The sequence below is a fragment of the Rhinolophus sinicus genome, chromosome 17, assembly GCF_057876585.1.
Source record: "Rhinolophus sinicus isolate RSI-liver-muscle chromosome 17, RSI-T2T, whole genome shotgun sequence".
NCBI lineage: Eukaryota > Metazoa > Chordata > Mammalia > Chiroptera > Rhinolophidae > Rhinolophus > Rhinolophus sinicus.
Window position 1 is genome coordinate 155,829,625 of NC_142517.1, and position 22,492 is coordinate 155,852,116.

The 22,492-nt window shown below is 33.7% G+C and overlaps 1 protein-coding gene across 4 annotated transcripts in view; it reads left to right on the forward strand.

The window, feature by feature from the left end:
* The window catches only part of CSRNP3 (cysteine and serine rich nuclear protein 3), a 190,954-nt gene that overhangs the window by 85,074 nt on the left and 83,388 nt on the right, over nt 1-22,492 (forward strand). Inside the window, exon 1 of one of the 4 annotated variants that reach the window (XM_019727332.3) lies at nt 11,384-11,615. The exons of 2 other annotated variants lie outside the window; for them this stretch is intronic. The gene's annotated coding sequence lies outside the window, so the exon portion shown is untranslated. Of the gene's footprint in view, nt 1-11,383; nt 11,616-13,291; nt 13,423-22,492 lie in introns of those variants that run through there. One more of the 4 variants, XM_019727333.3, reaches the window with a different exon arrangement.

Genomic DNA, 22,492 nt, shown 5'->3' on the forward strand with positions numbered 1-22,492 from the left:
CATACAGGGAGAATGGCTGAGATCTTTTTTCTTCCTCTCCAATAGTAATTACTTACTTTTCCAATTCAGTAATGATTCTTCTGTTTGTTCTGTGTTCTTGATATTTCACAAAAAGTCATTTCAATTTTGGTAATATATTCACTGAAGCCCAAAATGGACTGTTCATTTGGATTTTATGCTCTCTGCAAATATCGTAAAATTACATTTTCTCTCTTTTCTATAACTTTAATGCCAATATTTATAAAATTACTGCAATACAGGACAAATTATAATCTCTTGTCTTAAGAAATTCTCCACAATTAAACTAAAATCTTACTATTTTCTGCAGCACAGTATGTCTCTTGCCTCAAGAAGAAAGAAAAGACAAATGTGACAGACAGAAACTTAGTAAGGAATTTCTACTTTGTAAACTCCTTTTCTTTCTGGTCCATCTGTTGTAGGTTTGTTGGTAGGGGGAAGGGGTTTTCATTATCAATTAGTGTCTCAATAAGTATTTCTTATGTTAATGACTGTTAAAGTCCAGTGAAATTAATGTTGAATAAATATAAAACTCTTCTATATGTAGTATTAACACATGGACATTTTAATCTATGTTACATAGTTTTATTTAACACATGCCATAAATTGACAAGAAGTTTCTGTTGAGAGACATAGTATTCTTAAAGTGACTTGCAAATTGGCGGACCTGTGGATCCAAAATATAAAAATGCTTGTGAAGGCCCATTAGTAATGCCAGAACACAACACCCTGGATATGCAAGTATCTGTGTTCCAGAAGAAATCTACCTGTGACTTCAGAGAGACAGTATTAGATAAATAAGTATGTGCAAAATCAGAGACTGTTCCTGGACATGGCAATGGTTGAAGCACATCTTTTCTGTATTTGAAATAAAAGGAGGGAAGGAAAAAAAAAAGTATTGTCAAAAGGGGTAGTAATGATGATTGGTACTCGAGAGAAAGGCCCAAGAAGTTTTTTTTTTAAGTTGGGGGAATTTTTAACAAGGCTGAAAATGTGTTACCAGCTGTGGAACGGCTACAAGAGGCGAAAAATTGCAAGATATCCTGTCTGATCCAATTCTCATAACCTTGTTGTGGGGGCTGGATGGAGAAAGTCTGTGCAATATCTCCAGTTTTCATCTGTTTTTTATTTAGAGAAACTCAGAAAACACAAACTGGAAGCCAGTGTTAAGCAATAACTCTGTCCTCTGAATAACAACCTCCATATTACCATATTATCAAACATTCTAAGGACAGCTGTCTAAAAGCTTGTGTACACTTTTATGTCTATATTCCAAAAGCACTTTCTCAAGAATTTGTTCAACAGTATTGAGCATCTGTAATGTGAAATGCTTGCGATAGGCTCTAAGGATATAAATATGAACACCACAGAGCCTTTATCTTTGTGACCCCAGTTTATGTATATCTTTCTAGAAATGCAAGCACATTAATACAGCATGATGTATAATGTATAGTAAAGTAATGACAGAAAAACACAGAAAAGGGAGAAGGGAATGACCTTTTCCTCCCTACATACAAAAGATATGGAGATAGGCTTTAAAGAGAGGGGACTTTTGAGTTGAGTTTTAAAGACAGAGCAAGAGTCCACCTGACGAAGGGAAGAAGCGAGTATAAGCAATCAGAGGGCCATCTTACAGTTAATACTGTGTTATTGACTGAGAATGGGCTTCTGTTCCAGTCTCTCCTATTTAAAGCCAAGGATTTATTGATCAGTACAGATTAAAAGTTGCTTCTAAAATTGTTACCTGAGAAACACTCTCCAACCATGTTATGTTTGGTTCTTTTCCTGTATACAGTTCATAACTAGAACAAAATCCACTGATAGTCTATTTAGATTCAGAAGTCTTCAGCATCATGTATCTCTGGGATAGCAAGAAAGCAAGAGTTTCAACTGCTGGACTTTTGCATCACAGGCACCCTTCAAGCAGAAGGAAGATTTAGTATGAAGATACTAATATTTTGCCAATTAGATACTTTCACCTCAGGGTTGCCAATGTTTCTGCTCTTAAATTTCAGCTTGGACTACATAACGCCCAGCTATAATTTTTTTTTTCTTTTTGATTTCTCAAGATTTTCCCCCAATTTTAACATGTATCACATTCCTCTAGTGTTCTTACTTTTTTTTTTTTTTTTTTTTTTTTTTTTTGTAAAAATGCAGTCTCTCTCCTCCAGGCAAGTAAAACAATTAATCATAATGTAGGGCTCAACCGCTGGGTCAGAGCCGTGTTACTTACTGACACCTTATCATGTCACCTTTTTGGGTCCACTGCCACTTAGAAAAAAAGTGAACCTCCTTATAGTCCCTCAAAAGTGCATTTAGAAAAACATCATCATGTGTGGTCACTTAAAGACAATGTCGAAAGGGTGTCTGTTCATCAATCAAAAGCAATAATGTCTTTAGGGAGCCTCGCATCAAGCATCAAATCCAGCTGAAGGGTGGAATGTGGAGACAGAGTTCAAGTTCCTAGACATCTGAAAGCTTAAACTTACAGTAGTTGAAATAATTTGAATAATATTCTTATTTTTAAGAACTTTTCTGATTATTAAATTTGTTTTGGCCTAATTAATATCAACATAGTAACAATTCCAGTATTATTAAATTTTACATTGTATTAGTAACAAGACACAGAACATTTGTAAAATATAGAAAAATCCAAAGTCAAAAATCACCTATTACCTAATGTCCAAGAGATAACTATTTCTATAATTTCATTCTGTTTTTCTAATTATTTTATGCTTATATATATTTAAAAACATTGAGGTCACAGTGTGTATGTTGCTTTATACTCACACATAATCCCTTAATTCCCTTAGTTCCTCTCCAGTCTTCTTCTGTATATATTAGTTGAAATCATATTTGTTTATATTTGTGGTAATTTTTTTCACTAATTATTGTTTTGTAAACATTTTTATTGTTTGTATATAGTTGTAATGATTCTGATTGTGCTGGTTATCTGATAGTACACTATATTGATAAATATATATTACATATATTTAGGTGATTTCACATTTTAATTTTAAGTGTAGTTTTGTGAAATACCTTTGTATTTAAAAGCCTCATTCTTTTTGCAGTCCATTAAAGCATAAATTTATTGTTGACACCTAATTACACAATAGCCATAGAATATAGTACATTACAGTAATGAGGAAATGGAGTACTATAGCCATGGTTTCCTAGGTCAAAGAAATATTGTATGACTGCAATGGAGCAAACATATGTAGACAACAGTAGTCACCTCACTGTGAATCGCTGGAAAACAGTAGCAATATGAGGCCCAATTTTGTCTCAGCCATCATAATTGCATGTTCCATGGATAACTATCAGAAATCAAAGAGGCAAAGATCCAAAGCATGCTATAGCCTCTGAAGAATAGCCATCCCTTTAGTATTCACAGTTGTTAGCTAAAGTTATCACAGGTGATGATACTCAGATAAAATATATTTATAATTCTTTCTATTCTTAATCCTGCAAGGTTTGCTATTTCCATAAGAAATTCTTAGACTATCTAGATAAAGTTTATTGAGACTGCGATCAAAACTAGTTCTTACTAGTTTATTTACAAGGCTAATGACTTTCCTTCAATAGCATGTTGGTATTCTAAACTAAAACAGGTGTGAAAGCAATAGCTGTCCTTTCACCTGACCACTTGAATTAAATAACAACATCTTCTAATATGAAGGAACACATATGTACTATAATCACCTGTGTACATAACAACCATATACCAGTATAATGAGCATGTGCAGTTTCCTTCCTTCTATAGGTAAAAATTAGAGCCAAACATGCTTGGATCATGGTTTCATGTAACAGTGCTCCCTGATAAAAATAGACATGAATAATGAATACTAAATAGGAAGCTGACTATATGAACAAGAAAGAAAATGCATGCCTCGTTTCAAAGAAGCCAGTCACTAGCGTTAAAAGCAAGCCACGGGATTTAGCTCATTAAAACATTTGCCTCAAGGAGAAATCTAATTTATTTCTTCATGTTGTATGATTCATATAAAGCATGGAGGTGGATTTTGTGATCCGGATCATGATTTTAATGTGCATAGAATGCTTTTATATAGCTTTCTTATGTGAGCACCACAATTAAATTCAATTGATGATATTCCAGATTTGAAGTTTTATTGTGAAAAAGGTAGTCATTCTTTTTCTTTTGTATCCTTTAATCAGGCCACTGAGAAATTCTCTTAAAAAGTTAGCTGTGATGGAGGGAACTGTGTATCTGGGTAATAAGTTTTGCTGTGAGCTCTTCTATCAGACATTGAGTATTCAGAGGCCAAGATGGCATCTTTGTATCCTTAGAATCTTATACTCTTGCTGATGCACGGTAGGCATTCAGTGTTTGCCACTGCATATCTCTATACCGAAGCTTCCTCTTGTATTTCTAACTTTGGTTAATGGTGCTATTATTCATGCTGTCTCTGAAATTAAAAACCCTAGATTCAGGGTTCTCCCTCACTCTTAGCCTGAATATCTGTTGATTTACTTCCTCAGTATCTTTTGTCTCCATCCCCAGGGCTGCCATTGTCTTCAGTCATGGTTTTTTAATATTTTTCTGGGATATTTCAACAGTATCATTTGGTATCCCTTCTTCCAGGCCTCCTCTCCAATTCATTCTCCAGAGTTACCTATTAAAACACAGTTGTAATCAAGCCACTTAAATACCTGCTATGAGTACAAATTTACTCTAAGATAAATTCCAAACATTCAAATGCACAACTCAAGATCAGATATTGTCACCATTTTCACAGTGAAATTTTTAGTTTCCTTCATATATACATTAGTCATGCCTCAGAATCTGTATATATTCCAGCCCTTCTTCCTAGAATGCTTTTCTCCTTTTGCACAAAAGGACTCCTACTCATATCTTAATATTTATTTCCCATGCCATTTCTTCTGTGAAGCCCACCAAGACTACCTTAGATAATATGATCCCAGTAGAGCTGCCCTGCATTGAAGTCATACTGTCTGGTTTGGAATCTGACTCTGTCACGTTGGCAAGTCACTTGATCAGTCTTGTCCCATCTATGCAATGGAGATGCTAAAAGTAGCTACTTCATAGGCTTGTTGCAATGTTTATATGATTTAATTAACACATGTAAAGCACTTCAGTCTTAATAACTGCTTCATAACTATTAGCTATTTTTTATAGCATGATTCACGCCTGTCTTTATGTTGTTGTGTATTCTATGATAGAACTTATCCCAATATGTTGTAACTGTTAGTATCTCTTTATATCTGTCTCTGCCTCTCGATAAAGAACCACTTAGCTCAAAGACTGTGACTTATTCATCTCTTTAACTGCCAGAGCTCTGAACCATGTTCTGAACATATCAAAACATATCAGTGCATGTCAAATGAATAAATGTATGAGTGAATGAATGAAAGAATGAATGAACTCGGGTAAGTAATATGCCAGAGCTGTTTCTGTATGTCTATTATAGAAAGCAAAATAGATTCAATCTATTAGACAAGTGTTTGTAGACTTGTATTGGTGAAATAAAATATAGGAAACTCTTTTTCTTATTCCTTGACCCCCAAAAACTGTCTCACAGCCCCAGTAGTTATGATGGAACCTTTCCATTGACATGAAAAAGTCACTGGTCCTATTAAATCATTCTTTTTTTTACTTGCTCAATTCATGTTTGATTTTTGCGTGTGTTGTTTGATTCCATATTTTCTGTCCCAGTTTAGACATCTAATTCAGCATAAAAAGAAATCATCGTAATCAACTTTGGTCACTAAGAAATCAATGTATCCTTTATCTTCTCAGAGAGGAGGTTTGCTTCATTTATTCTTTTCTCTTGATAAATGCTGTTTTCTAATGCCTTTTGGTGATAAAAGAGACTGAAGTGTAAGAAGAAAATCTGGACACTTTCTTCTCTGTGTCGTTTTGCATAAAGACTTCTTTAGAGCAATGTTCAGATGATTTGTGTGCATATCGTGTATGTAGTAGTGGCAATTATTGAAAGATTCCTACCATTTAACCTACATCATTCTCAGTGGCCATTCACTGGCCACTTAACATCTGCTACTTATAGTAGTCTAATATCCAGATAGAGGAAGAATCAGAAAGCTAAAACTCTAACAGACTTGTTTACTTTGATAGGTAATGGTGTGTGTGTAGGGGTGGGGGGGTGTTTTAAATCTTAGTTTGCATTATCCAAAATTATTTGTTTTTTCATCTTTGCAGAACTAGGACATATTTGTCTTGTCCCTACATTTTTTTCCTAACTTAGAAAGCAGATAACAGAAAAAAATATAAATATTCTCCTCTGTGTACTTTATTTAAGGAAGGTCTTGTTTTGTAGTCTTTCACAGCCTCCCAAACTGAATATTATCAATATTAGATATCAATAATTTTTCATGATATTTGACAGTTGACAAAGTGCAGACCATGCAAATCAAAATACTTGTGAAATTACAAAATCTGTCTAACAAAACTAGTTTAATGCTCTCTACATGTCATATATAAAACTGGTAACTGATGCATAGAATCATTGACTTTTAAGGTTATAAATGAGATCAGAGACCAGGTTATCCAATCAATTTTAAATTCTTTGTTTATGACAAATTTCTTTCTCCTCATTAGACCCTCATTATTTCTTCTAATCTCCTCTTCACCAGACTCCCTGCTGCTGCCTCAATGTTCCACCAGTCTAATCACTCCGTAAGTGTCATAGTTATCTTCTTTATTCATCATTTTGACCATACTGTTTTCCTTATGCCTGGGTAACTTCCCAGCATCTTATATGTTGCAAAAGTCTCCTCACCTCAAGCTTCAGACCACTTCAAGGAGGATCAGATTTCTCCTTCACTCTCCCGACACATGCCTAAATCTCCTGTCACCCAAATTCCCTCCAAGTTCTTCTCATTAGTTAGTAAAGCTCTTGCTCTTGCTTCCGAGTTTTTCCCAAAGTATCATTTTGCAACTGGGAATCCCTTTTCTCCCAGCTAGTTATGCAATCTCACTTAACTATTAATATTAGTTCAGAGCCTCCATTCCTGCAATACAATTTTAGATAACTCTGTCCTCCTTTGCTTTGGACCCTGCCTTATTTTTCTTTTGTTCTTTTCTTCTCTCTTCCACTCTGCTTAGTTGTATTTTCTTTTAATGTACGCATTGAATGTATCCATCTTACTGAATGAAAGTCAGTGATTTTACTGAATATGTATATCTGACTGTTGTTTCATGTACTTTTAGGTTTATTATGTTTTCTGTATCATACACATGTAAATATTTTCCAGGTGTCTACTGTTCAGTAACTATCAGGACAATTAGTGGCTTAAAACAGCAACCATTTTATTATGTCTTATGAATGCTATAGGACGAGGATTTGAGAAAAGCTCAGCTAAGTGATTCTTCTCCACACAGTCACAGCTAGGATCACTTCATGCTGTCCAGTTGGTGGGTGGGTAGGTTTGGAGAGTCCAAGATGGCTTTACATGCATGTTAGGCATCAGGAATGGCTAGAACACAGAGCTGGTTTGGACTGTTGACCAGAATACCTATATGCGGTCTCACAATGGCAGTCTTAGGGTAGTCAATTATCTTACATGGCGTCTCAAGGCTCCTGGAGAAAGTGTTCTAAGAGGCTCAGGTAGAGACTACGAGTTTTCTTAGGATCTAGCCTTGGAATTTCCAGGACATTACTTCTGTAGCCTCTTAGCAAATCATTGGTTAAGCAAATCATTAAGAGTGGCTTAAAATAAAAGTAAGGGAAATTAGACTCAACCTCTTCATGAAGGATAACATAAAATTAGCAACCATTCTGTGTATGTATTTGACAAATGATAAATGATTTTTAATTATAATAATTTTCTGAGTTTAGGAAACAATATTGAAAATAAATTGTATTGATTATACATAAAATGCATGTTAAGTCAATATATAGTCAAACTTTAAGAAACATATCCCTACTTTATCTCCCTCCAATAATATGCTCAGCAATTTATTTTTTTTACTAGTTACATAAATTGTAATCTTCTTGGGAACAGTATACTTATATATATCCCTAGTAACTGTCTCAGGGCTTGCTGCATAGTAACCGCTCAATAAATGTTTGTTGAATTGAATTGAATTGAATTAGTCCTGGATTTTGAGGCTGTCATGGCCAACTTATTGACTTCTCTGAATGGGTTGTAAAGTTGGATGAAATTTACCAAAAATATCCAGCCTACTCAAGGGGTATATCTAATAGGAGGTACTGGTATATATGCCAGTTAATACAGTTCTGGGAAACACAAGTCATGGTATCAGTAAATCTTCTCCATCTTCCTTCATGCTGTAAAACGTTCAAGGGTTTATCCATTTAGCATGTCTATGTTCACATTACTGAATGAGCTAAATAGCATAAACATTTTAGATCACCTCTGACAAGACTTAGTTATTTTGTAGAAAAAGGGAGCAAAAAAATGGTTCTATTATGGCTCTTAGTCATTAGAGAAAAAGTAAGCTTATAGAAGAAGTCAATAGTAAGAATCAAAATATATTTTTTCAATTCCCAGCTTTTAATATAACAAAGTAAGTTAAAATGTCCTTTTAATCTCGAATGGAATTTTTCTTCTTTAAGTTGTGATCTTGTGTTTTTTCATTAATTTCAAATTTAAAGAACTCTTGGCTGATAAAACAGTTATATAAGCACAGGCAAACTTGTTCATTGTGTAATGTGAGAACCAAAAATTCTGCTGCAATTCTCTTGTCATGTCTCTGACAGAGAGTTCCAGAATTTTGATTGGAAAGATAGGTATATTTTGTTTTAATCCTGAAGTTATTTTATGAGATTTGTTTAGAATTACTAAATTTATTTCTATTTTTTCTCATGTATTAGGGAAAAAAAAAATCACCTCTTATCTCTCAAAGTCCTATCTATTTATTATTTGTCTCTGCTTTTAGGATAATGCATTTAAAAATTATTTTAAACAATCATTAGGACTTACATAATTTCTTCTCGTTTTACCAATATTAGATGACAAAGCTTGGTTAAAAGCAAATTAGGGAATTCATATTGCTGTTTATTTCCATGACATGTTTTCTATAGACTTTTCTGTTCCTGTTTTGCAGACCTGAAAACTGAGGCATGAGATCCTAGAATAACTCACCAAGGTCATTTAAGATAATAATAGACCTGGAAAGATATTACTATTTCATGATCATTCTGTCTCTTTCTAGATCTTTCTAGCTCTGTTGTCTACCTTTAAATATCTTTTTCAATATTAATGAATTTAATGGGCGCTTACATTTAATACATTAAGTTTATAGACTATTGTCTTTCCATTGGAGAATCACTATTACTGATAGCTTGTTTTAATTGCTAGCTATTTCTATATTCCTAGCATTTATAGTTTTTTCTTATTGTAAATTATTTTTTTACATACATTCATATAAACTTCACATATATGTGGTTTTTATTTCCAGTTTTACATCCCTGGCTCCTCCCTCTCCCATAATTTGGAAGCACCTTAGTTTTCTGCTGATTCTTTCCTTCCATTGGGCAACCATTTTATTTCACTGTTTTTGAAGTGATGCAGTAAGAGAAAAATGGCTGCCTTTTGTTTATTTCCTTGTACATAAACATGATGACATCATCAAAGATATTAGCTAGACTGTACATATGTTTAAGAACCCAGAGGTGCACTATAAGTCAGGAACAGTCTGGTTGTTGTTGTTTTTTCTTTTAATGCCCCAAGGTTTTTGAGCTTTAGCGTAGCTCTTGTATGCAGAGGGGAAAATGAACATGAGCATTTGGGAACAAGTACATTTAAATGTTAAGAAAAACCCACCAAAGGCTTTAAGTCATGAAACATTCTAAATCAGTGCTAACCCTACAAAAATATTATAAAGAATAATATTAAATTATTGTATTTAGAGACTGGGCTTTTTTAGCCACACTTGCCTATTCTGGCTTTAAATAATTTTTTAAAATTTCAATTGACACACAAAAATTTTAGTTATAATTATTTGCAAAAAAATAATTTATTAATGGAATGCTTAAGCAGATAAATATCTATATCTATGTCTATTTCTATATCATCACTTCAAAAACAGTGAAATAAAATGGTTGCTGAATGGAAGGAGAGAATCAGCAGAAAACTAAGTTACTTCAAAATTATAGGGAAAGGGAGGGGCCAGGGATGTAAACTTGTATATATCTAACTATAGTATACATCTAACTATACAGAAAATTTGTTTTCTTTTGTTCATGTTCATTTATGGTGCTTCTGACTTTTCCTTCTGTGTTCTTTGTTGCACATTGCATTATTTGTCACAAGATTTCCACTGGGATTAACAAGCATCTAGCTTTCAGTTACAATTCAGTTTAGACAGATTATTGAATAGTAAGAGATTTTTTTTCATCAAATTCCAATAACTAAATGTGTGTTTTTTTTTTCATTTGGAAATCTACAATCCATTTTCAAACTCTGAGAAATACTTTTAAGTGTTTATTTAAAAATATGTTTTTAGAAAATCTCACAGTATGTGTGTGTTTGTGTGTGTGTCTATATTAATTCAGTATTTATACAGTAGAAGATTCCTGTGTATGTTGAGTAGTCAGCTCTGAAACTACTTGTTAACATTGAAATTAGATAAGGTAAACCATATGCTTTATTGAGGTAAGCTGTCTAAAATAAGTTACTGTGATTTTAAGAATTAATATGGACCACATGTTCTTTAGATCTTTAAATTGAAATCTTCATTGTTCTTTTAAGTCAGCTGTTCTAAGAATGTGTCATCTTTTTAGAAGATAAATTAATCACCTACCTCATTTATATACATCAATAAAAAAGACTCACCCTCTCATCTACTTTGTCATAAGTAATTAGAATATCTCTATTTTTATTCTTATATATTATCTATTAGTGATTGAGATTTTCACTGAGGAGATTTTAAAGGAAACAGCCACTTATCCTTTTAGAAAATAACCTCCACCAAGAAAAAGAGACACCAGCAATTTAAAGGTTAAAACATACTGTCAAATCATTCAGTTGATCAAGGCTCTTTAATAACACTTGTACAAAAGTACTTTCAGAAAGCAGAAGGTAGGAAACAGCTTTTTGCTAGTTCCCCTTCCTTAAATTATTATTCAGCCTCTTATTAAAATAAAATCTAGTTAACTTCTTCTGAATGCTGGCTCAAACGTTTTCTATAATAAAAAAAAAATGTTGTGAAGGGATTTCCATAAGTTATGCTGCATTAATGACTTAGAGCAGCTTCATAATCTGTTATTTCTTCCTCCTAGCAGACCTCAGATGATAAAAATATCCACAGACACAGTGAAGTCAGTGGCATGCCTGGCTTTCTCAGACAAAACTCCCATGTGATCACATATAGGCAGCCTCAGTGAGGCTGATGCCGTGCAGCTAGCAGTAGGTAATGAGTCTTTGTGCAGAGTGAAGCTCTTGTCGCTGAACAATAAAGCATACGGTACCAGCAATAAAACACAGGGCTGGCAAATTTAAGAAGATTCCGCTGAACCAGGGAGAACCAGTGCCTTTGGTGATGCTGACACATATTATAAAATGATAATCCATTTATTTTGGATTTTAATAAATAAAGACTGCAAGGACTAAGACTACAGCTATTTGAACAGGTCAGTGATTTTATAAATTACTCCAACACTTTCTTGTGTTTGATCGGATTTAAATTAGGATGGGCTGGTGTGTGTTTTGCCTTAAACAAAAACTTTGCACGATATTTGCAGTGTGTAATATGAAAGATGCACTTGAACTGGCCCAATGTGATTAAATTGTTGATGTAGTCAGAGGTGCTAGAGAAATGTTTATATGATTATAGTAGACTGAAAAGTTATTTATCCTATTTAAAAATTTATGGGTAAGAGAAAATTCCACCAATAATTTCTAATCTCCTATATATGCATGTTTAATATAAAACACGATACTACTAATAGCTCAAATCAAAAGCTTCAAATTTATTTCCCAGTATTATAATGCAACAAAATGTTTTATTGCAATAGATTTTGTGTCTTATAAATTGGATGATATATCATTCAGAATTTATGGATATCTTTTGGCATACTGCAAAGAGGAAGGTTTAGAATATTTAAGTATTTAAATAAAATTTCAAAATGTTAGTGATACTGTCTACTAGAACAATGCATTTTATATTCAAATACAGTATTATATATATTAATCTGTTTTGTGCCTTTTATTTTTTATTTTATATTTCATTGATTGATGGAAAATGTTGTTGCATGAAACCTTTCATTTCATAGATATTTATTCATCAATAGACAAAATAACTTAGCTTAATTTTTAAAAGAATGGATTAATTATGGGATGATGCATATTTCCACTAATGCATCATTTAGAAAAGAATATGTGCCTTCATGTGTATTTATAAAAAATATGTTACACATGACCTTCTGTGTCTAGAAAATAACCACTTCTTCGTTTATGAGTAATAGAGAAGTTTATGTTTTAAATAGAGAGGTTGCTGTATGTAGGAAGACGAGGAAAGAGATTATTCTAGCAAATAATAGCACAACATTGACCGTCTTTGCCAAAGACAGACAAGCATTACTGCTATATGAATCTTTAGATTTAAATACATAGTTTAACTTTGGTTTACGTTTTTATTACTGTATTGTTTTAAAGGCATCCTACGACCTAAATCCTTTACGATTAATTTCTTGGACACCGTTTAGGATGATCGTCTTTAGGGCACTTCAACATTTTATGGAATTACTATAGTGACTTTATATATTTTTATAGTGAGTAAAATAAATGTATCCCTGTAAAATGCTGTTTAAACCACAACAAAAAGAAATATCCTATGTCCTTGATTATGCATGCAATATGTATTCCAACGGGAAAAAAATGAGCTGTACCAAAAACAAGAGAAGTTAATGAAAATTTTAAATTGGCCTTCCACATGTATTTAAATTAAGTATTTGGCTATGTGAGTTTCCTTAGTTACCATAGTCACTGCTGACAGCTTCTTTTGGTGGGGAGCAGGGAAATAGGACTCTACAACAAAGAGTTAAAAACACTAACCGTTAATAGACCTGGGGGGCTGTGATGCTGCCAGCCCAGTGAAGTCGGTGCCCACTCCCCATCATCTATTCCAGCTCTCTGGTGATTCAGGTATTCTGGCAGAACTGCAGCTCCACAATTCCTTACCCAGCATTCCGTTTCAGCTGCTGGAAGGCTGCCTGAGCCTTATGCAAATGAGACCAGCTGAGGCTTTGACTGCAGAGGAGAGGGGGCAGAAGGGAGTTCAAAGGTCACAGGGCTGGTGGAGAGCTGGATCAGTTGCCAGACAAAAATGTACTGAGCTCCTCTGCAGCAGTGTTTTGCAGCAGTTAAATGAAGTGTGCTTTATTTCTCAGAGTGGAGATTTTACAGCGTGAGTGCCGTAGTCCTTTAAAGTGCATGCAGGTACGGTGATAGATTTCATGATGCGCCTGATTTTATTTCTATAAAAGGCACTTGATGAGGATTGGCTATTTTAATTCATTGGCAGGGTGTTCCCCATTTTCAGGTTTCCCTTAACTAGTTTATTATTTAAATTTTCTTAGTATTTCCTGGATTTGAAACATGGGTGTTTTGTTCAAATGGAATAATTTCATGTGAGAAAATACTGGGTTTGGGCTTCTAAATAATTATATTTTTTTGGAAAGTTTTTGATGCAGAGAGATATCTAGGTTAAAACATCTAGATAAACATCAGGACTTAAAATTTTTAGAGGATTTTCACATTTTTCAGAAATGTATTTTAAGTAAGAACTGATTTTCTAGCCTACAATTCTTGTGAGGTATCTGGAATTAAATAATGGAGTTCTTTTGTTCATATCCCATAGGACGTCATAAGGACAGTTTAAATAAGTTATATTTTCATTTCATTTTAGGAGAGGGATTCAGTTTTGAGAGTCTTCATTCCATATTTTATTGCTAAACACCTTATCAGAAATAATTTCTTATTTTGGGGTGACATCCTTTAAATGCTTCTTTAATTTTCCTAATTGTTGTTAATTTTCTTAGGGAATTTTCAGATGATACTAATTTTAATTCAACACATTCAACTTCCTATGACATTTCCTTTGAGTTAAGTCTGGATTGTAAAGTGATACTCATAAATGTCACAGGCAAGACAAAAGTCTGTTTTCCCCCCATGCACTAAATATCCCACTTTTGTAAAGTGTATGATTACATCATAGTAAAGTCTGACCTGTACCAAACAAATGTATACTCACTTTTATTGTTTATATTGCTTTAAAATTCTCAAAACATAATTTTAAGTAAACTTAAAGTGTGATCAGACTATGTTTATATCATTAAAACTTTAAAATATATCAACTCAGCAATTACAGTGTTGATGGGAAATAATGTTATTTTAATTTGCATCCAAGTGTCCATCTGTCTACATCACAGGATGTATGTGTATGAAAATATTTTGGAAAGATGAGGAAGCAAAATAATGTTTAGTCACAGAATTACTGCTTTGTGCTTTTATATTTGCATAAAATATTTTAAAATGGATTTTCTAAAACTTACATGATAATGGTTCATGTTTAGATAATTACTTTATTTGCATTGAAAAGAAAGTGTTACTTTGTTATCCTGATTAAGATTTGGTCATTTGGCAACAATGTATTTTATTTTAATATGGGGATTGGTGTGGGTGGAGGGTAGACCGGAATAGGAGGTTGGCCAATGAAACAGTGAAGGACAATCATTTCAAATATTTATGAAATTACTTTGTAGTAGTCATGCAGGGCCAGATTCTCACTCTTCATCACTCTATGGGGACAGTATGACATTTATCTAGGATCCTGAGATTAATTTAGGAAAAGGAATTCATGCTTTGTGTGAGTTTTATAAAAATGGAAAAACTGCCATTTTTTTCTAAATTCTTTCCATTTTGAAACTTTCAGTAATGACTGAAGCTAACGGGGTTATATTTCAAATAAATTGTTTCCTTCTTATGTTGAATAGAATATGCTGTCCTGTAATCCAAATAACATGTTTGTAAATTTTTGTTTTCTATATATATTTGTGTGTGTATTATATATTATGAAATATATGTATATGTATAGAGGGTGCCAAAAAACTATACACATGACTTATATTCATCTTTTGTTATCGGTATATATTGAGTGCTACAATTTTAATACAGGTTTTTCGTTTCTTAAAATGTGTATACATTTTTTTGGCATCCTCTATATTTTATATGCCTATATTACATTATATATAATATGTATTATGTATGCGTATGTACATAATATTTCAAACAGCCAAATAAAATCTTTCTTATGGTCAACCATATTTAATTCAACAATTTTGAAAAACAAAAATTTTTAAATTTACTTTTAACTCAAGTCATGCCTATAGTTTGTATTAACTAACCTCTGTCTTGTTCTAGGCAGAGCATAGAGAGGAGGAATGAACCCAGTTTATAATTCATTTAGGCAGTCCAATACTATTAACTTTGTAAATGCAACCACTATCAGTTAGCACATTCTGAATATAGAAATAAAAACGGGGCAATGGATAGCCTGTGAAGATTCTTGGAGAAAACGTGATAATAGACAAATGTGAAATAAAGAAAATTATTGTGCTTCTGCGAACCAGGAGAAAGCTGTATATGTCCTGCAGCAAATTTATGGCTTTGAACATCCTGGATAATTTATGTGTCTATGCAAATTCACTCAAAACTTTGAAGTCTTTTTTGCATTAGCTTGAGCCATGCTACTTACATGCAAATCTCAGTAGCTTGTTCATAGTAAATTCACGGTCTAGATATTTAAATGTACACAGAAAAATGTATTTGTGTGATACAATTCAAATCAAATTGGGAAGCAGAAGTAAATAGAATGATGTAAAAAGAAATCATTGAAGGATATGTGCAGTTAGTGTACCTGAAGATTCAAAATGGTGTTGTATCAGACTTCAAAGGAATCTTTAGGGACTTTTCAAAAATTAATTTCCTCCTTTCTGATTACCAGTCTGTCTTTGTCATCCCTTGAAACTAGAGACCATACTGTAAGCTTGGAAAAGATTTTAGGGCAAACATGTTGTACTCAGTCTAGTATGGAACAGAGTCTAAAATCTACAAATAACTGTTGTCATCTCAAAACTGCAAGTGTAGGTTTTAAGTTGTATTATCACTCTATCTGTCCTTTTCCTGATCTTCTGGTGCCTATGAACCAGAAAGAAGAACAAAATTACTTACATGAAAAGAAAATGCTCAAAATATTGAGTATTCAAAACAGTCATATTTTTTTATTTTATCCTGGCATTTATTAAGAAACATTAAAAACAAATGACTGCATTTTTAATCATCTATTCTGGAATTAGTATAAAATTGTATCAATTTTATTGAAAAGTACAAGTACAATAAAATTGTAAAATGATCTTAAAGATTTTATTTTTATTCTATATTATTGTAAACATAACAATTATATTGTACTTGGTCAAGAACAGTTGGAAAATAATCCATGCTAAATAAACCAATTTTCCAAATAGTTAAAATTTATAGTTTTAATGTATAGTTTTTAAAAATGTTAATTGCTTTCATGGAAGCAAAATATAGTACATATCATTCTGCTTTGTTGAACAAGGTGGAATCCAGTTTAGGCTTTTCTTCATGTCATAAGGATCATTATTCCCACCATTGCACTGACTTATTGCAAAAAAGATAAAATTGTTCCCTAACATCAAGTGGTATTGCTATTACATACTTTTTGCATATAATTTTATATGCTTTTTATACATTTCCTATGCTTTTTATAATTCTTTTCTCATGTTAATGTTTATTGTTTTTTAATACAGTTAATAATTGCTACTTACTTATCCAAGAGCAACTCAAAAATCAAGTTTATGCACTTTGTTTTACGTTAAATTCTAAATCATTTAGTCTTTGGTAGGCAAAAGGAGAGAGCGAACCAGCCTCCATACTACTTCTGTATAATGAACTTCTGACACATACATATACTTAGTACAGTGAGCATAGAAACAAAACAAAATTTATCTTAGTTTTCCTTGTGTTCAAGATTTTGAAAATCATGTTTGAATTCAAGATCAATTAGAAATTATTTTTCTTGCTACAATGAGAATCTGTCATATTAAACCATCAACACAAATTTGAAATTATTTTAATAAGGAAATGAGGAATCGCTAATAGATATACCACAGAAGATACACAGACCAACGTTTTTATTGTTGCAGTTGACTAATCATTGGTGACATATACCGATTCTTGCCAACTTCAGGCGTTGTGGTTTATTTCATTCTCAAGTCCTGGGGTTTTGAGATTCATTGCCTCCCACCACATGCCAGCTAGGAAGAGTTGTGACTTGGGCAAACCTTCATCTCCATGCAAGCTTATGAATCCTCATATTCATTTAGAAATGCATTTAGTCATGTGTGTGTAGGTGTGCATGCATGCATGTGTACACACCTTGCATTTCTCGCAGATCACATGCAAGAAAAGGAAGACAACTGAACCATCCATCAATCCATATATCTTTGAAAATTCACTAATTCAGTTATGTGTTAAGTTGCACAAGGTAGCTAATACTGTACCCACTAACAGACATTCTCATCCATTCTGAAGAACTTTGCAGATCTGAAGGAATATGGGTTCCATAAATTTAGTGTCAAAAGATACTCTGAGAATTATTCCAAAGTGTTCGGGAAAAGCTTCATATTATCTTCGTCTTTTGCCCATTATCATTTTAAAAGGCCCAAGAACTACTTTGACAAAGCTGGGTAAGATTGTTAAATAGAATAAAACCTTGTAGATTTAGGGCAATGCATGAATGCCTAAAAACCAGGAAAATGTATTTTGTTTTTTTGATAGGTAAGTGCTTTTATTATGTATTGGCTATGTGCGTTCATGGTGCAACATGGCGTTTCAAGCAGCTGAATAGGATAGTGGTCAGGAGCTTAGGTTCAAGTTCCAACCCGGGTGTCACTTCCAAGATACAGTCTGCCACTTACAACCCATGTGGCCTTCGACATGGTACTTGGAATCTGTAAGCCTCATCTTTTTCATCTGCAAATTAGGGATAATTATCTATATCAAAGAGGTTTTGTGAAAATAAAATGGCGTGCATGCCTGGCACATCATAAAAGCATTATAAATGATAGTAAATATTACTTATTTTTAAACCATCGGATTTGATACCCTGGTATGGATAAGGCAAGTTCAGCTTAAGCCTAGAGTTCGAGAATCTTGATGAAATATCTTAGATTTCATGGATGAGGAAGAGACATATGTTTTCCAAAAATAGAAACCCATGAAGAATGTATTGGAGGTCATGGCTGGTACGTGTAGTTCTGAGCAGCTGAAACCTTCCGTTCCGATGGGGCAAGTAGAGAAGACAGTCACCATAGTCATTCATCAGGGTTCAAATTCTATGGGGCTTCATAGATACCTTTCATCTTTGCAACTGGAAGAACAGCCACAAAATCCCCACAGGTGATGTGGTAAAATGTACTTTTTTGAGCTCTTTTATTTTATATCCATTATTACTTTTAAATTTTCCAGTTGTGCCTTTGCTCTACCATTTTTTCATCTCCATGGTGACTTTGTACAGTGTGGGCATCAGTCATTCATGTCTGCTCCATCCTCATCTGTCTCATACATAGACAGTGGACTTGTCCGTTATAGAGGTTGCCTAGGACATACTCGGTGTCCAGGGAATCTTTGCTGAGCCAATGATGTTATGGACCATAATGAGTGTAATTCTACCTAATGACTTAAACATGCTAATTTGTCTGAATTGTGAAACAATCTCTGTCACAGATTTATTGCTATTTTAAAACTTCCTATGTATCAAACTGATAGTTGGAAATAGCACATTAATTGATTTGGCCACAAGATTTTTCAAAAGAAATTTGAAAAATATATTTTATTTATTTATTACTTAAAATTATTTTAATAGTAGTATACCTAGAAGTGCTTTTTGATAAATATACATTGGTAACAAGTACTGGATAAATTGGTGGGGATAAATAACATGACTCTCTGCTTTTGTGAAATTTGTTTGAATGGCGAAGCTTCTCCAGATAGTGGGTTTCCAACCTTTAAAACACTGTATGAGTTTGGTGTGATTTATTTCTATAGTGAAACACATTTTAATTTGTGCCAGTAGAACCTTCACTGAGACTTGAAAATTTAGGTATTTAATCTTACACTCTATATTATTTTTACTAATTGCTGCTTAGTGCATTGTCAGCTGCAGGCTGCATAACTACGTATTCTCTGTCTCACATAATAAAAATCTATACCTTGCTTCAGGTGGTGATTTAGTGTAAAGAACATCCAAATTGTTTTTTTTCTACGTATTCTAATTTTTTAAATCTCCTTTATTTCCTACATAGTACTTTTGGCAGGATCCCAGTGCTTGGATGGGAATGGTCCTAAAGTTTGACCATCTTTTATTCTGATGTCCACTTCAGAATATTTTATGAGGGAAATGTTTTTAAAAGTTCCTTTCCCTTCAGACTATTCTGATGATGTTTCTGAAGGAAAAGGATATCATATCCCTTAAATATCCTTATATATACACTGGCAAGTCTACTCTATTATTTTATCAGAATTTTTCTGAAAGACTGAAGAGAAACTTCGTAAGTGCTAAGGAGAAAAAAACAAAACAAAAACATGTTATCTTTCAGTGCTGCAGTGCTAATTCTAAATTCTTCCACATTTGTGTGGTCTTTTTTCCGCTCAATGTGGTAAGTCTTGTCAGTCATCTAAGGAATTAGAGTAAGTACTGTTCTTTAGCTTAATAGCAAACATGTAAAATAAATTTTTCATTGGTACTTTTGTTAGAGTACAAAAAATAGGCTTACGATAGGTACTCGATCAATTTTCAAGTTTTAAAAGCCTTATTATGTTCTTGGTCAGTTATCTCTGCTTTTGCTAGCTAAAAGAACATCCTGAAAGTTAACTTTAGGGAAGGACTTTGGACTCCCAGTCCATATGTATTTTATTATATCATGTTGCCAAAGACCAAGTAATGATCAATGTCTAGGGTTAAGAAGCATTAAAAACCAAGTTCTGGCTTTTTATGGATATTAATTCAATGGCAGGTACATGGAAACTTCTTGAGTTTCCCCCAGCCATCCAGAGTCATAAAGAACCCCTTTCCCATTAGTAAGTGGAGTAGCCATCCATCCCTTTGTCAGCATGGCTTAAGTTAATTTAACCTTTGCAATTTGTACAGAGTGCGAGAAGAGGATAAGGACGTTAGAGGCACCAACCTTTGATGGAAGCCAAGGCTTTTAACACTTACTCCCAGGTAGTGGAGACAGCATTGCATCAGAGCATACCATGTTTCCCCAAAAATAAGACCTAGCTGGACCATCAGCTCTAATGCGTCTTTGGGAGCAAAAATTAATATAAGACCCAGTTTTATGTTATGTAAGACCGGGTCTTATATAAGAGCCAGTATTATATTATGTTATGTTATATTATATTATATTATATTATATTATATTATATTATATTATATTATATTATATTATATTACATTACATTACATTACATTACATTACATTATAATATAAAGACCTGGTCTTATAGTAAAATAACACTGGGTCTTATTTAATTTTTGCTCCAAAAGACGCATTAGAGCTGATTGTCTGGCTAGGTCTTATTTTCGGGGAAACACGGTATTTGTACTACTTATGCCCTGCCCCTTATTTTGATAGAAGTGGAAACCGAGATCCAGAGAGCTAAACCTAAAATTAGGCCACTTTTTAGTAGTTGATCCAGGATTAGACTCCAGATTTATGACCATTCATTTACAGAGCAGGCACAGGAATACATATTCAGTCAAGTGTGAGAAAATGTCAGGTAAATTAGCAATTATGATACAGTGTAGAAAGTACTGTTAAACACATCAACCAAGTACTGTGAATGCCGAGAGGTCACTTAACCCAAGTGTGGTTCTGGTCAGAGAATATTTCTCAGGGAAAGTTTGTGTCAGGCTTCTTGTGCAAATTATCTAGATTTTTGAAACCTCAGTTTCCTTTGTTAAAACTATCAGGGTTTGGGAAAAGATTACAGAGAATAGATACAAAGTATCTGGCCCATAGTAGATGCTCGCTAAATGCTGATTGGTATTATAAATGGAATGCAGTAATCAAATCAAACAACCTTTTGGGAAAGGCAGACACTGTTTGGGGGAAAGTGTACTTATTCTAGAATCATTCTAGTTAAGTACTCACCAAGTCACAAAGTTATAGATGAGGGCAGTTTGGGGTAGTTGTTTTAGGGTAGTATGTGACAGGCAAGAGAGCACTGAAATTAAAACAAAACAAAACAAAAAAACCCTTTAAAATGGTCAGGAATGTCCCCAGGAGGCCCTTTGGTATACATGGCAGAAGAAACTGAGGGAGCCAGAAAGAAGCCTGCCTCAGAAGTGGATGACCCTAGTGGTAAAGGGAACAGATGCTCAAGTTTCTTTGGTACTTTGAACTAATGTGTTCACAATGAATCATTTCACCAAATTCAGCCAAGCTGGGGAAATAGTATAAATCACCAGTGCAAAGGTTCTTAACCAGGAGTCCGCAGATAGCTGGCACGCGTTTGTGCTTCTGTGCACTATGTTTCTGGGGAAAGCATTCATTTCTTTCATCAAATTCTCTAACTGCATATCACCAAGCTGCAAAGATGTTGAAACCCAAAGCACATACACTAACTCAGAACTTTAACTCAAGGTCACAGGCAACTCTGGCACAAGAAATACATACATAATTGGGGAACCCTACAATTATTTCTCTAACAAAAATATTCATTGAGCAGAAATGCTCCCAGGGTTCTTGGCTTAAGCAGACACCTGGACAAGACAGGTGTATTTGGCCAACTTGTGCTTCTCACATTGGCAAACCACCAGCAGCATTTTTCACATTGGTGGTGCCCCATGGAAACCCCTTGCGGGATTTTACCCTGTGAAATCATTGCCAAATCCCTATCCTGTTGGTGACAGATATGTTAATTTCTTGCCAAATGGTTTAAGTCAGAAATGGCCCTAGTATTGTTGTTTAGAGAGACGTATAAGCATTCTAAGAATGTGTGGAGTGATAAGTGTTCAAGGCATTAAAATCTGGTGCCAACTTAAAATAATGATTATCTTATTTAGCAGAGGCTTTAGCCTATAGTTGGTGTTTGATTAACATAATAGTGTAAGGGAAGTAGAGTGTCTTAGGGGAAAAACATCACAGATTACTCAGAATCACGGTTTAAAAAAATTAGAGATGAAAGGATTTAAAATGAACTGACATAGTTAAAATTGTATCCTGATAGTTAGGAATACATCTGGATAACTGAAGCTATCGCACCAAAGAATAAAAATAACATGGCGTGATTTTTTTTTTTTAAGCCAAGCTCTTATTTCTTAAATATTGGAGTAAAACCTGTATACAATCAATTGAGCAACTGTCTTCTTCATCCTCTATCTGGCCCACTAGACAATCTGGTTGATGAAGTGTGACATTGT